The sequence below is a fragment of the Vulpes lagopus genome, chromosome 4 (assembly GCF_018345385.1).
Source record: "Vulpes lagopus strain Blue_001 chromosome 4, ASM1834538v1, whole genome shotgun sequence".
Classification (NCBI taxonomy): Eukaryota; Metazoa; Chordata; class Mammalia; order Carnivora; family Canidae; genus Vulpes; species Vulpes lagopus.
In genome coordinates, this window is record NC_054827.1 from 2,133,101 (window position 1) to 2,145,662 (window position 12,562).

The 12,562-nt window shown below is 46.8% G+C and overlaps 1 non-coding gene across 1 annotated transcript; it reads right to left on the minus strand.

Annotated features, from left to right (window-relative positions):
• Window positions 1-1,592: 1,592 nt before the first annotated feature.
• LOC121490216 lies at window positions 1,593-1,699 on the minus strand. The gene has a single exon (XR_005987546.1). It is a non-coding gene; the product is annotated as a U6 spliceosomal RNA (small nuclear RNA).
• Window positions 1,700-12,562: the final 10,863 nt, after the last annotated feature.

Sequence of the window (12,562 nt, forward strand, 5' to 3'; positions counted from 1 at the left end):
TGTCTTGTGTCTGTTTAGTCAGATCACGGTTGTTTCTCTTTTTTGGGTTCTCATTTAATCTTGTTCCTTCAAGTAACTGTATATTTATCTAACCACCAGAGTTTATGTCCACATCGTTCGAGTCATTCTATTTTTCTGTCTGGAACTTGTTTTCTAGTAGATTCTTTAGGAAGTTTTCATGGGAGTAACAATCCCTGAATTATTCAAATAGATCTTGTACTTTGCTGGGTATAAAATTTAGGACTCTCATTTTCTTTCCTGGCAATCTTAACTATTTTATTCCTCTCCTCAAGCTGAAGAATTGGTGTGGAAAAATCTGATAATTTAATTTTATTTTCCTCATGTGTTAAGCACCCTCTTTGCTTTGACAACCAGTGGATTTTCTTCTTTTTTATTAAATAAAGTACTTTCCGTAGTAAATGTCTTGGTGTTGATCATACTGGGTTGGAATTTACAGGCACTCTGTACTCTTTCAATAGATGGTTTCAAATATTTTTTATTTCAGAAAAGTGCCTTTGAACAGTATTTTGTGTTATGTTCCCTTTCTTTGTCTTCTTTAGGGACCACTTTTAAACACACATTGTATCTTTACTACCTGTCTTCAGTGCTTTCCACCTTTTCTTGAAACATTTTTTTTAACCTTTTTTCATTTTGATTTTGTGTAAAAATCAAAGCCTTTTGCTGGCCTATTCCTCTGAAGGTGTCGCTTGTTGTGCTTGTTTTTTCTTGTGTTCTTGCTTGTTTTATCTTCATTTCTAAAATGCCTTTTTCCTCTAGTTTTCTTTTCTCAAGTTCTGGTGTCATCTCATTTATGAGTGTTTCTACTTCTGATTCATATTGTTTCTTTCATGTCTTATATCTTTGTATTAATTTTTGAATGGTTTTCAACTAGTATTTCACAATTTTATTTATTTTTAGTGTGACTTCTGGTGTATTTTCATTGTAAAGGTGTATTTTTCTGTTCCTTATTCTCTTTTTCCTCGATGTCACTTTTTTTTGCCACTTTTGATAGATATCTGTTACTTTTCTATTCTGTGTGTGTGTGTGTGTGTGTGTGTGTATGTGTGTGTGAAATTCCTTTTTCTTTGAGGAAAGAGCTTCATTCAGAAAGCTTGTGTAACTTTGAAGAGGTCTTTCTCCTGTTTTTCTTGTCTTTCTGTCACCCCACCTCGTCGTGCTTAAAAAATATGACAGTGTGCCTGCTGAAATTTCCTGGCTCTCTTTCTCTCCCCCTTTTGCCTCTTTCCTTCATCTGTGTTTTCTGTGTCCCCCTCAGTCCTGGTTCCATGTTCAGCTGTTTCTCCCCGGGGTGGAGGCAGCCTCAGTTTCAGGAGGACCCTGGAGTTACACTAGTCCAGACTTTTACTCTTCACCGTGGGCTCGTAACAGCCATGCAGGACCCTCCCTACTTCCATCTGCTGCTTTCCATCTGGAACCCCCTGATCCCCCATGAGTACCTGTTGACTGGGGGGGTGGGATGTGCTCCTATTCTGAGGGCTTTGCTTTACTGCTCTCCTCTCCCATACACATGCTGATAACATGCACGCTTCATGGCTACAGATCATCTCCCCCACCCTGATGTCTTCTAGAGTTGGTAGAGGGGCCTTATCATCCAGTTTCATGTCATCCTTGCACAGGGACCATGGTAATCTTCTCTGTATCCTTCTAATTTTAGTATATGTGCTGACGGAGTGAGCGCCTTATCATCCTGTTTCATTGTAAACATTGATCATGGGCTTTGGCTTTGATAGCTAATTGTTCTGTCAGTTTTTATGTGTGAATTTGAGAAGAACAAAAAATTAGGTTGTCATCACCACCTTCATCTTTTTTTTTTTTTTTTTAAGATTTTATTTATTTATTCATGATAGTCACACAGAGAGAGACAGAGAGGCAGAGACACAGGCAGAGGGAGAAGCAGGCTCCATGCACCGGGAGCCCGATGTGGGATTCGATCCCAGGTCTCCAGGATCGCGCCCTGGGCCAAAGGCAGGCGCCAAACCGCTGCGCCACCCAGGGATCCCCACCTTCATCTTTTAATTAAATTTTTCTTCCATAAGCAAATATAATGAGGGATCATTTGCTAAAATGTAAAACCAGCAATTGACCTAGAGCCCTGGGACAAAACTGTAAAAGGTACTAAAACAAAATGCCTCTGTAAAAAGTCTCAGGACCAGATCATTTTAATGTTAAATTTTGTTTAAAATATTTAGGATGGGGCACCTGGGTGGCTCAGTCAGTTAAGCATACAACTCTTGATTTTGGCTCAGGCCTTGATCTTAGGGTCATGAGATCGAGCCCCACGATGGGCTCTATGCTGAGTGTGGAGTCTGCTTGTGATTCTCTCTCTCCCTCTCCCTCTCCCACACCCTGCACCACTCTTTCTCTCTAGGAAAACAAATAAATTTAAAACACTAAATTTTTTTAGGTCAGTCAATTCTATGAAGTGTGAGCTTACAGGAAAATAAAAATCTAGAAATTGCTTCCTTCATCTTATTTAGAAAACATATGTGGTTTATTTTGCTTCTAAAGGATATAATCTTGGGGCTCCAGGGTGGCTCAAGGGTTGAGTGTCTGCTTTGGGCTCAGGACATGATCCTGGGGTCCTGGGATCAAGCCCCACATTGGGCTCCCTGCTCAGTGGGGAGCCTGCTTGTCCTTCTCCCTCTGCCATTCCCCCTACTTGTGCTCTATGGCTCTATCTCTCTGTCAGATGATAGATAGATAGATAGATAGATAGATAGATAGATAGATAGATAATAGATGATAGATAGATAAATGAATGATATAATCTTTAAAAAATAGTCAAACCATGTAGAACCTTGAAAAAGAAAAAGCAGTTACTCCCAGTATATGAGTTTGCTATAACAAAATGCCACAAGCTGGGTAGCTTACACCATAGAAACGTATTTCCTTAGGTCCTGGAGGCCTAAAGTCCAATATCAAGGTGTCCCCTAGATTGATTCCTTCTGAGGGCTGTTAAGGAAGAGTGGTTTCTATGCTTCTTCCCTAGTTTTTGATGGTTTTCTGGCCATCTTTGGCATTCCTAGGCTTGTAGAAGCATCACCCCACCTCTGCCTTCATTTTCCCATGGTGTCTTGTATGTATGTCTGTGTCCAAACTTCCCATTTTGATGAGACAGATTAGGGGGCCACACTATTCTGATATGGCCTCATTGTCACTAATGACATCTATAATGACCTTGTTTCCAAATAAAATTGTGCCTGAGGTGCCTTCAACATATGAATTGTTGTGGGACGTTATTCAACCTGTAACATCCAACGTCCTATTTTTTTCTTGACATTGTGCCTAACAACTAGAAATATTGTTTATTAGCACTTTGCTAAAGAGTTGTCTGAGTTTTTGTTTTTCTCTTTTGTGAAGTTGGCGATTATACAGTTATTACATGAGTTGACATACTTACTTCTAAGGCAGAGATGGCCAGCTGCCTACTCAGTGTCCACCTTCATCATCTTCCTTATGAGCAGAACCCTCTTTCTATTGAGGGATGAAAATACACTTAGCTTAAAGACTATATTTTCCATCTTCCCCTTAACTTATGTATGGACAATGGGATATAAGACAACTAAGATGAAAATTTCTTGCCCTTTCAGTCCCCTTTTTCTGTCTGGAAGAAGATATGATGGCTGGAGCATCAGTGCCCATCTTAGTAACATGAGGCAATCTTGAAATAGATACCACACATCAAAGATGGAAGAGTGGAAAGTCAGAGTACATCTATATTTCTCATTCCAGTCGAAGTAAACATATGAGCCCTGGACTGCCTATCTCTAGCTTTATTTTATTTGAAAGAAAAGCCTCTAAATTTGTTAAGCCACTGTGATTTTGGTTTTCCTTTACTCTCAGCCAAACCTAATTCTAACTGACACAGACATATTAAGTAATACTCTTAAACTTGTATTTCTCCATTCATCAATTTCATAAGTGAAACAGAATGTATTGATTTCTCCCATGACATAGGAACAAATCAGCACATTTTGCTTATCCTCCTCTCATTTCTAACCCTCATTCATTTTCTACATCCATTTGCTGACACAGTCTGGATTTTATCCCAATCCACAATCAGCAAATTATTTATCTTTTATTTCAAGAATTATAATGGCACGCAGTGACATGTTAACTCTGTTTGCCCCAACTCTTTTGACTTATTCTATGTTTAATTGAATTTAATGTTCATTGCGATTTCTTTCACAAGCGATTTCCTTAATTTGGGAATTAATCTAATATTTGGCTTTAGTGTCTATTGGTGTCGTTTAGGATTAGATTTGTGGCAGGTGTTTGAAATCCAGAAATGACAGAGGCTCAACCAAGATAGGAGTTATTTGTCTCTCCCCAAAGAAGTCTGGAAGTGGTCAGGCCACTATGGCTCAATGAAGTTGTCAAGACCACAGGCTGCAGGAGGGGAGGAAACAGCCTTCCCCCAGGAGCGCCACATTGCACCTCTTTTACTCCTTTGGCTAAAATTTGGTCAACATGGCCACAGCTGGGTGGAAGGAAAGGTACAAAGTACAAGTTTCAATCTGTACAGCTTCCAAAATTAGGGATCCCATTGTTAAGAAAGAGGGGAGAATTTTATGTTGGGGCAGACACAGGAGGACTCTGGCAGCGTCTTCAAATACCTATTCCCTATGAAGTGTTTAAAAGTGTAGCTCCTCAGGCGTTGAAAAGAGAATGTTTTGTTTTTTCTTCCACAAGTGAATGACAACTTAACAAAATTGACAGAAAACTTGTAGACCGTTTGTGTTTGAATTACCATGGGATACGTGTAGCTCCATTCTTCTGTGGAATCCAGTCCCGTTGGCGAACTTGAGGCTGGGGCTTCTCCCTGAATAGCTGGTGGTCTGTTATTATGTCAGAATGCTTGAGGATTCTTATTTTTCCTTGAATTCAGCGATGGATTGTCTATGGCTTTTACTGGGAATATGGCATGTCCCTTTTGTCTGCAGATTCACGTATCCTTTATTTCTGGAAGATTTTCTTATCTGATAACTGAATTTTTTTGTTTGTTGTTAACTGTTTTATTTTCTTTTTCAGAAACAAGTTTGAACATGTTGGGTCTCCTGGATAATCAGTAATCATTACCATTGATGGTGTGTTTTCCAAGGGTCACATGCCTTGTGTCCTTCTGTCTCTCTCTGGAATTTACATGTCTTTATATGCGATATACACATGTTAGGTTATTCCTGTAATCTATGGTGTAGCTACAGGAATGGATTTTTATAGGTATCTGTGCCTACAACTTAGAAATTAAAATTGGGCAGCTCTGGTGGCTCAGCAGTTTAGCACCGTCTTCAGCCCAGGGTGTGATCCTGGAGACCCAGGATCAAGTCCCACGTCGGGCTCCCTGCATGGAGCCTGCTACTCCCTCTGCCTATCTCTCTCTCTCTCTCTCTCTCTCTCTGTGTGTGTGTGTGTCTTGTGAATAAATAAATAAAATCTTAAAAAAAAAAAAAGGAAATTAAAATTACCCTGAGATGCTAGCACCACTCTCCCTACTTCCCAGCTGAGAAAGTAGGGACCCAGAGTTGGAAGATACATGGCCTAGGAATGATCGTCACCTTCGAGCAGAGGCAGGATGCAAAGCTAAATTCTCCTGACTCCTGAGATGCTTTTCCATGAGGTTGCAGGGCCTCGGGGGTGCCTTCTGGCATTCAAGTGGAACTCGAGAGGGAGTTAGAGGCTGGAGGAGGCTCAGCGTGCACAATTGCATGTGCAGGTCTGTGCACCTGTCCTAACTCGGGAAAGCCTTTCAGGAGCTTGTTGCTGGACAGGGAGGGTGCAGATGGGGAGGGTGCATAGGGCCTGGCGTCTGGGGCTGTGATGCTGGTGCCACTCCGGATGCAGACAGGTGTGTGGCTGCGTGGCTGCCACCAGGGGGCTCAGGCAGGCCGCAGTTCAGAGCCCTGCTCCCTGAGCCGCTGCTGGCAGGAGGGGCAGAGGCTTTCAGGAACTAGCACGGGGGCTGCTAGCGAAGCAGGTGCGGGAGATCCTGATGGGGCTGCTGGTAGCCGCCACCGGGTCAGTCCTCTGCATAAGTAAGGGCGTCCCGGAAAGATGAAGCTAGTCGGCCTTAATCAATACAATTCTCTGCAAAAAGAGAAAACATCTTTATGTTTGAGTTCTTCTAACCATGGGTGGGTCTCCCAATGATTACAGAGACCCCAAGTCTCACCAGACTCTTGAAAGGGAGAGAGAGCAAGGCAAGGTTCCAGGCACCTGAGAGCCCACATGCGTCATCGAGGCAGCTCTCAGCACTTGTAAGACCCACACGGTGACCCGAGCGCTGTTTCGATTGGCAAATGTGGTCCCATTTGGGAGTTTGTAGAACTTGCTCTACCAGGCACGAATATGTTATCTCATGGACTTTCACACCCAATCTAAGAAGCAGGGTTGTCCCCACTTTGCAATGAGGAGCCTAAGCTCAGGAGAACAGGTGCTCCCCGAGGGGTGGAGCCGGGGTTGGATCTTGGTCTGTAAGCACGAGCCACAGTCCTGGGTTCTCACGGAGGGTGAAGCCGAGGCCCGAGGGGAGGCTGGTTCCTGCAGGCCCCCAGCCTTGGGTGGGGGGTGTCCAGAGCGCTGGCTGCGTTTGACCTTGGCCAGAGCGGACAGTGGGCCCGTGGGCTTGCGTCCAGGCTCAGCTCTGGGGGCCCCGCAGAGGACGGAGTGGTGATCTGTGCAGTTGGACCGACTGCCTGACCACCGAGGACCTGCCTTTCTGCTCGGGACACCCGTGAGATTCGCCTTCGGAATCACATTGATACTTAGCGCGAGGTTGTTCAACCAAGTGCCAAAAAAGACGCCTCTAATAATAATAAAAAAAAAAGGTTGGGGGGGGTTCCGATGGAGCAGAGTCCAGGGCGGGAGTTTGCAAAGGACCACAGAAGGCCAGGCCACGATCGGTTAAGGGAAAGGCTGTTGGACGCAGATGCTCATGTGCCTGTATTTTTGCCAGAAACCAAACCTTAATGCATGTGCATTAAGGGGTCGTGTGGAGGGGTCGTGCATGTGGTGGGGGTGGCGGGGTGGTAAGTGACACTTGGGCCTTTGGCAGTGAAATCATTGCAGAAGGGGACTCCTTTTTTTTTTCTAATATTTTTAAAAATTTTTGTTGTTGTTGGAGTTCAATTTGCCAACATTTAGCATAATACCCAGTGCTGATGCAGAAGGTGACTCCTGTTGCGGGTCTGTCTGAAGCTGGTGGTGCTGGCTCTTGCATGAGCAGTGGCTGAGCAGCAGGGCCTTGAAACCACCTGCAAGGGAGGGTGTGCCCTCCATCCTGCTGTGAAGCAACTCTGTTCCCCTGACAGGGGGTGGGTAGGCCAGGCTGGCCCTAGGCACCCCTCCCCGCCACCAACAGGAAGGGATGATCAAGACTGTCCCTGGAGCAGGGCAACAGCCGGACATCCCCTCAGAGGGCTCGAACCCAAGAGACAGCGTCTAAGGGGATGATGGGTCAGGATCCGGTCTTGGCCAGCCTGCAGCACGGTCACCTCCCCCAGCTCCTCACCGGGTCGCAGAGCTTCCAGCTGCCTCATTAAGTGGTGCCAACCCTCAGCTCTGGCATCCTTCAGCCAGTCCTGCTCTGGGGCTGGCTGTGCACCTGCGCTGTGGTACTGTGGAAAAAATTTCCAACGCTGTCATTAAGTCAAAGGAAATCTCTAAAAAAATATATATATATATATTATGATTAGTCTCCGTGAGAAAAATCTGTTTAAATTTTTGGTGAGTACTTACAACCCGTGTCTTGTCCCCTTTGCACAAATTCTCTGCAGCGTGGCATGCTTTCACCTGTTACGTCTCTGGCGCGTATGTTGAAACGCACTATAGGGTGGGTTTGGGTCCTCTGTCTGCTAATGAGCTCTTAAAATAGCCCCAGTAGCTTTCATTTTCAGGAAAATTATGACTTGTTGAGGTAACACACCTGTGCTTAATTCTATAGCTTATTTTAGCTGTGAAAGAAAAAAGAAAAAAGAGAAAAAAAGAAAAAGAAAAGCCACGTCTAGCAGTTGCAAGACCCTTGCAGAAGCGACTGGAAGAGTGGGAATTGGCCCCACGGGGCTTCTAAGCAGGAGGCACGCGGAGGATCCTTTCAGGAGCTGAGAACTGAGGGCACGTGGGCATCCGTCCTTTACGGGGTCCACACTGATTTTCAAACTCCTGATGAGTTTCAGAGGAGGGGTTCCGGGAATTTGCACTTAAACAAACACCTCAGATGACCCGTCCAACAAGTCTGAGAAGCACACCTACTGCTTGGGCGTGAACCTGACATCTTATAAGCGGTAAGATGGGACCATGTAGGGGCTGCGGAGGTGATTTTGTAGCTGAAGCATCGCGGTCCGGGGAGGCCAGATGCCCAGAGCTCCAGGATGGCCACTTTCACCTGTCAGCCAATTTGTTTCCCTGCACCCCCACCCCCATCACCTGTTCTGGCCTCAGTGCTGCAGGATGTGCGGAGGGAGAACCGAGAGCGCGAATGAACTGAGAGCTTTCTGCTGATACATCAGTAACCCAGGATGACTCTACAGAATCAGGATGACTCTGGATGCTCCACTCATTTAAGCACCCCCCCCCCCGCCTCCCCAACTAGCGGGTTCGAATGCGGGGTCAGGCTTTCCAGATAGGACATGATTCGGTCATTGCAATGAAGCGAAACATACTTTACATTCTGGTGTTCAGCTTTCCCACTAGAAACTAGCAGCTCATTTGGGCTGAGCTTACGGTGTAGGAATTTAGGTGCCAACTGTTGTTAACAGAGCGCTTATTATTATTATTATTATTATTATTATTTAAGATTTTATGTATTTATTTGACACCGAGAGAGTGAGAACATGCAGGGGGAACATCACGACTCCAGCCCAAGGCAGATGCCCCACCGACTGGGCCCCACCCCGGCGCCCCTAACTTCTTATGAGCTGGTCACTGTGTAAGCCATTTACACTCATCTTTTCCCTTGGTTCGCGCCCAGGATGGGGCCCATACTAGATCATCAGTCTCCGTGTCTCAGGCAGGAGGATAGATGTAACTGGGTTACGTGCTCATGTTGCCATGATGACTAGCAGGCGGCTGGGGGTGTGAATCCTGATGTGTATGGTGTCAGTGCTCAGTGTTTTTTTTTTTTTTTAATTTTTATTTATTTATGATAGTCACAGAGAGAGAGAGAGAGAGAGAGAGAGAGAGAGAGAGAGAGAGGCAGAGGGAGAAGCAAGCTCCATGCACCGGGAGCCCGATGTGGGATTCGATCCCGGGTCTCCGGGATCGCGCCCTGGGCCAAAGGCAGACGCTAAAGCGCTGCGCCACCCAGGGATCCCAGTGCTCAGTGTTTTAAACCCAGTCTGCCAAAGCAAACCCAGCCACCACGCCCTCCCTCGTCGGGTGACCTCCCAGGGAGCAGTCTGGGCCTTGGAAGACGAATCCTGCCCCATGAGTGGCTGCGTTCAGACCACCCGGTGTGTGTCTGGGAATGTGCCACAGGGTCTTTTTTTTTTTTTTTAATCTGTGTAGTTTCAGAAGGTCGGCTGTTCCAGTGTGGGAACACCTGGCACCTGTATCAGCCAGCGCAAAGGGCGCAGGTGGAGAAGGGAGGCTTCCGGAGCAGAGTGGCCTCCCGGTCTACCTTGTTCAGACGCTGGTGTGTGGGGGAGAGGACAGACAGGGCCCGGACCCAGGGAAGGGGTGTCTGCAGCACGCGTCCCCTGCCCGCCACAGAGGAGGCTGCTTTCTTTCTTGTGGAGCGGTGCCACCTCTTTCCTATTATGCTTAATTTAAAAAAATGATTTGCAGCTTCGTTCTTCTGAGATTTTAAGATAGAATTCCACCGATTCCTCCGCCCACGAAGCCACTCCTCTCTGCTCCTCCTCTCACTGAATCGCAGGGCCCTGCACCCATCCCATCCACCCACGTGGTCGTCAACACCTAGCCTCTTCCCCGCCCAACACGCCCACCGCCCACCCCTTCGCTCATTGTTCCAGTCTTCAGGGTTCCGAGCCTCCTGAGAGTCTGTAGGTCTGTCCCCTCTTCCCTTTCCATCTACCTCTATCTGGTTTCTCATCCTTTCAGTTTCCCTCAAAGCCTCCCTCGACGTCATTCCCTTTGTCAAGGAGAGGACCCCTTGCATGGGCCTTGTGAGTGACCGGGGAGACCAATGGTTTTGCATTCAAGTTTTAGATGTGTACGGCACAGGCTTTTTGACGACCTCTCAGTAACAAACACCCCGGCCTAATTGGAGTCCTGGCTCCCCGTGTGGGGAGGGATTCCTGGTTGGGGGGATGAGTCGCAGTGGAAGGGGGGGATACTGAGAAAAGTGCACGTGGAAGGTGGCACGCAAGTGGAATCCTGAAGGACGAGTGTGTACGCAGCCCGCGGAAAGAGACTAGAGCACGGCTATCCTAGCCCACCTCTGCTGGACTTCCTGTTCCCAGCATTGGACACACTGAACCAAAGGGAGGGAAGAGAAGGGAGGACATGAAGAAGACACACCAGAGAGCTCCCCGCCACGAGATCACGGAGGACAGTCTTGATCCAAGTGCGTGCGTGTCTCCTGAGCCTTGACGCACCTGCAAATAATACCGATGGAATTCCGAAGTGAGTGTGGAGTAACTGCAGGGCAACTTGACGTGCTTTATGGGGGTCTTAACTCCAAAGATCCGCTCTCCCAAGGAAACTCAGTGTCCGGCTGATAGGAACTTTGCCAGGACAACTCCTTCCAAGCCTTCGTTCCTTACGCACCTTATTGGGTTGAGCGACTCCATTCGAGACCATCCAGCTTTGCATCAGATCTTGACTGAAAGCCAAACAGTTCCACTGAACAAGCTGTTATTCTAACAAAGATCTACGGGTTCTGTGTGTCCTGAATCTTTCAAAGGAATGTTGGCGTGACCCTGGGACGCTTCTGAGAAACTGTGCTTCCTCCGACTGTTTGAGGGGTGGTCATGTTTCTAACCGAGATTTTCCCCACAGCATCCCCTCCCATCAGACAATCCATTTGCATTTTAGAGCCAGTCTTCCTCTGATCACCAGCGGGAACCCGTGAGAGAAAGCAGAGATGAAAGGATGCATCTGATCACTCTTTCAAATGCAACTTGTTAAGGAAGCCCCGCTCCTTCCCCCCTTCCCTCCTCATTTGACCAAAATGCAGGGCGGCAGGATTGAGATTTATGTTCTGGGAAGGAAGCAGGAGGGTTTCCTGAGGAGCCTGCCAAAACGCTGAAACCAAACGCTTTTCAATGAAAAGTGCATTGTTGCTTTTGTGTAAGTGCCATTCATGGGCGATAAGCGAGTTGCCACAGGATGAATGTGTTTGGTTCCTGATGCCCAATTTGTAGAAAGACTGCTAAAATATAAGACAATAAATGCCAGCAGCTGATCCACTGGGAAATTCTGCAGCTCTGTAAAGCACATAAACACATTGTCATTTCAGCAGGGCTGTGTTCGCGGCCTGGGACACCAGGGACCTGGGCAGGCCAGGATAACGCCTCGCAATTAGCTGCCGCCACCAAGAGATCCAGATCGGGCATGGGGAGGAGCCTGGTGTCAGCCTTGTGGAGTCACGTGGACCCTTGTCCCCTGTTTGAGTTTGTTCTGCTGAGGAAGTAACCGTTGGGTGCCTCAGCTGGACTCCTGGGACCCTTGCTTGGTGTCCCCAGTGTCATAGGGTGGGGACGTCACGCCATCAGAGCTCATTGTAACAAGAGTCAGGGATTTCATTCAGGCAAGTCAAGATAGAAGTAGTTCAGGCAATTCGGGTTTTTCTTGGACTCTGAAGGCCCTTGTTACCCTTGGCACAGTTCCCTGGCATGGAAGGTGCTGAGAAACAAAGCAGTGAGATTCAGAGACCGCTGGGGCTGCGCTCTGTGCATAGTTTCAGGATAGGTTCATGTCACTTAAAATGTGAGCATATTTAGGGGCAGCATCGGCAAATAGATGGCACACAAGGCCCTTGGAAGACACATACCAAAGCATGCTGCAGGGTGTCTGATTTATATCTACTGAAGAGCTTGTGGATTAAAATTTTAGAAATCTACCTAAGTGCTTTTTTTTTATTATTATTATTAGCATTTCTGTTTTTCCTTTATTGTGTGCCTATGGCCCCGGCTCTCCCGGGCCAGCGATCGCGGAGTCCTAGGCCTCCCCATCATAGAGGGATTGTGACAGAGGTGGGAGTTCTAAGGAGGCTTGCACAAGTTAGACGTTGGAACGAGGTGGTGGGGAAGGTCTGGAAAAGCAGGGAGAGAACCCAAGAGAGAGCCTTAAGTGGCAGCTGAGCACTGGGTAGGGGTGACACGCACCTTTGGGACATAGATGACCTAGTGGTCTCACCATCCCCCCCGCCCCCCGCACATTAATGCCATTTCTTTTTACTCCATTTCTCCAAGCTGTGGTTCCTTCCAGATGATCTCTTTTGAGATGCATTTCCCCACATTTGATCTTACTTGTGATCAACATTCAATTAGTTTTCTCTTGTCTCCCTAAAAGCACTTCTTATGGTGAAATATAAAACATGCACAGAGAAGTGCATTACGTGTGTGTGTATATATAATTATAT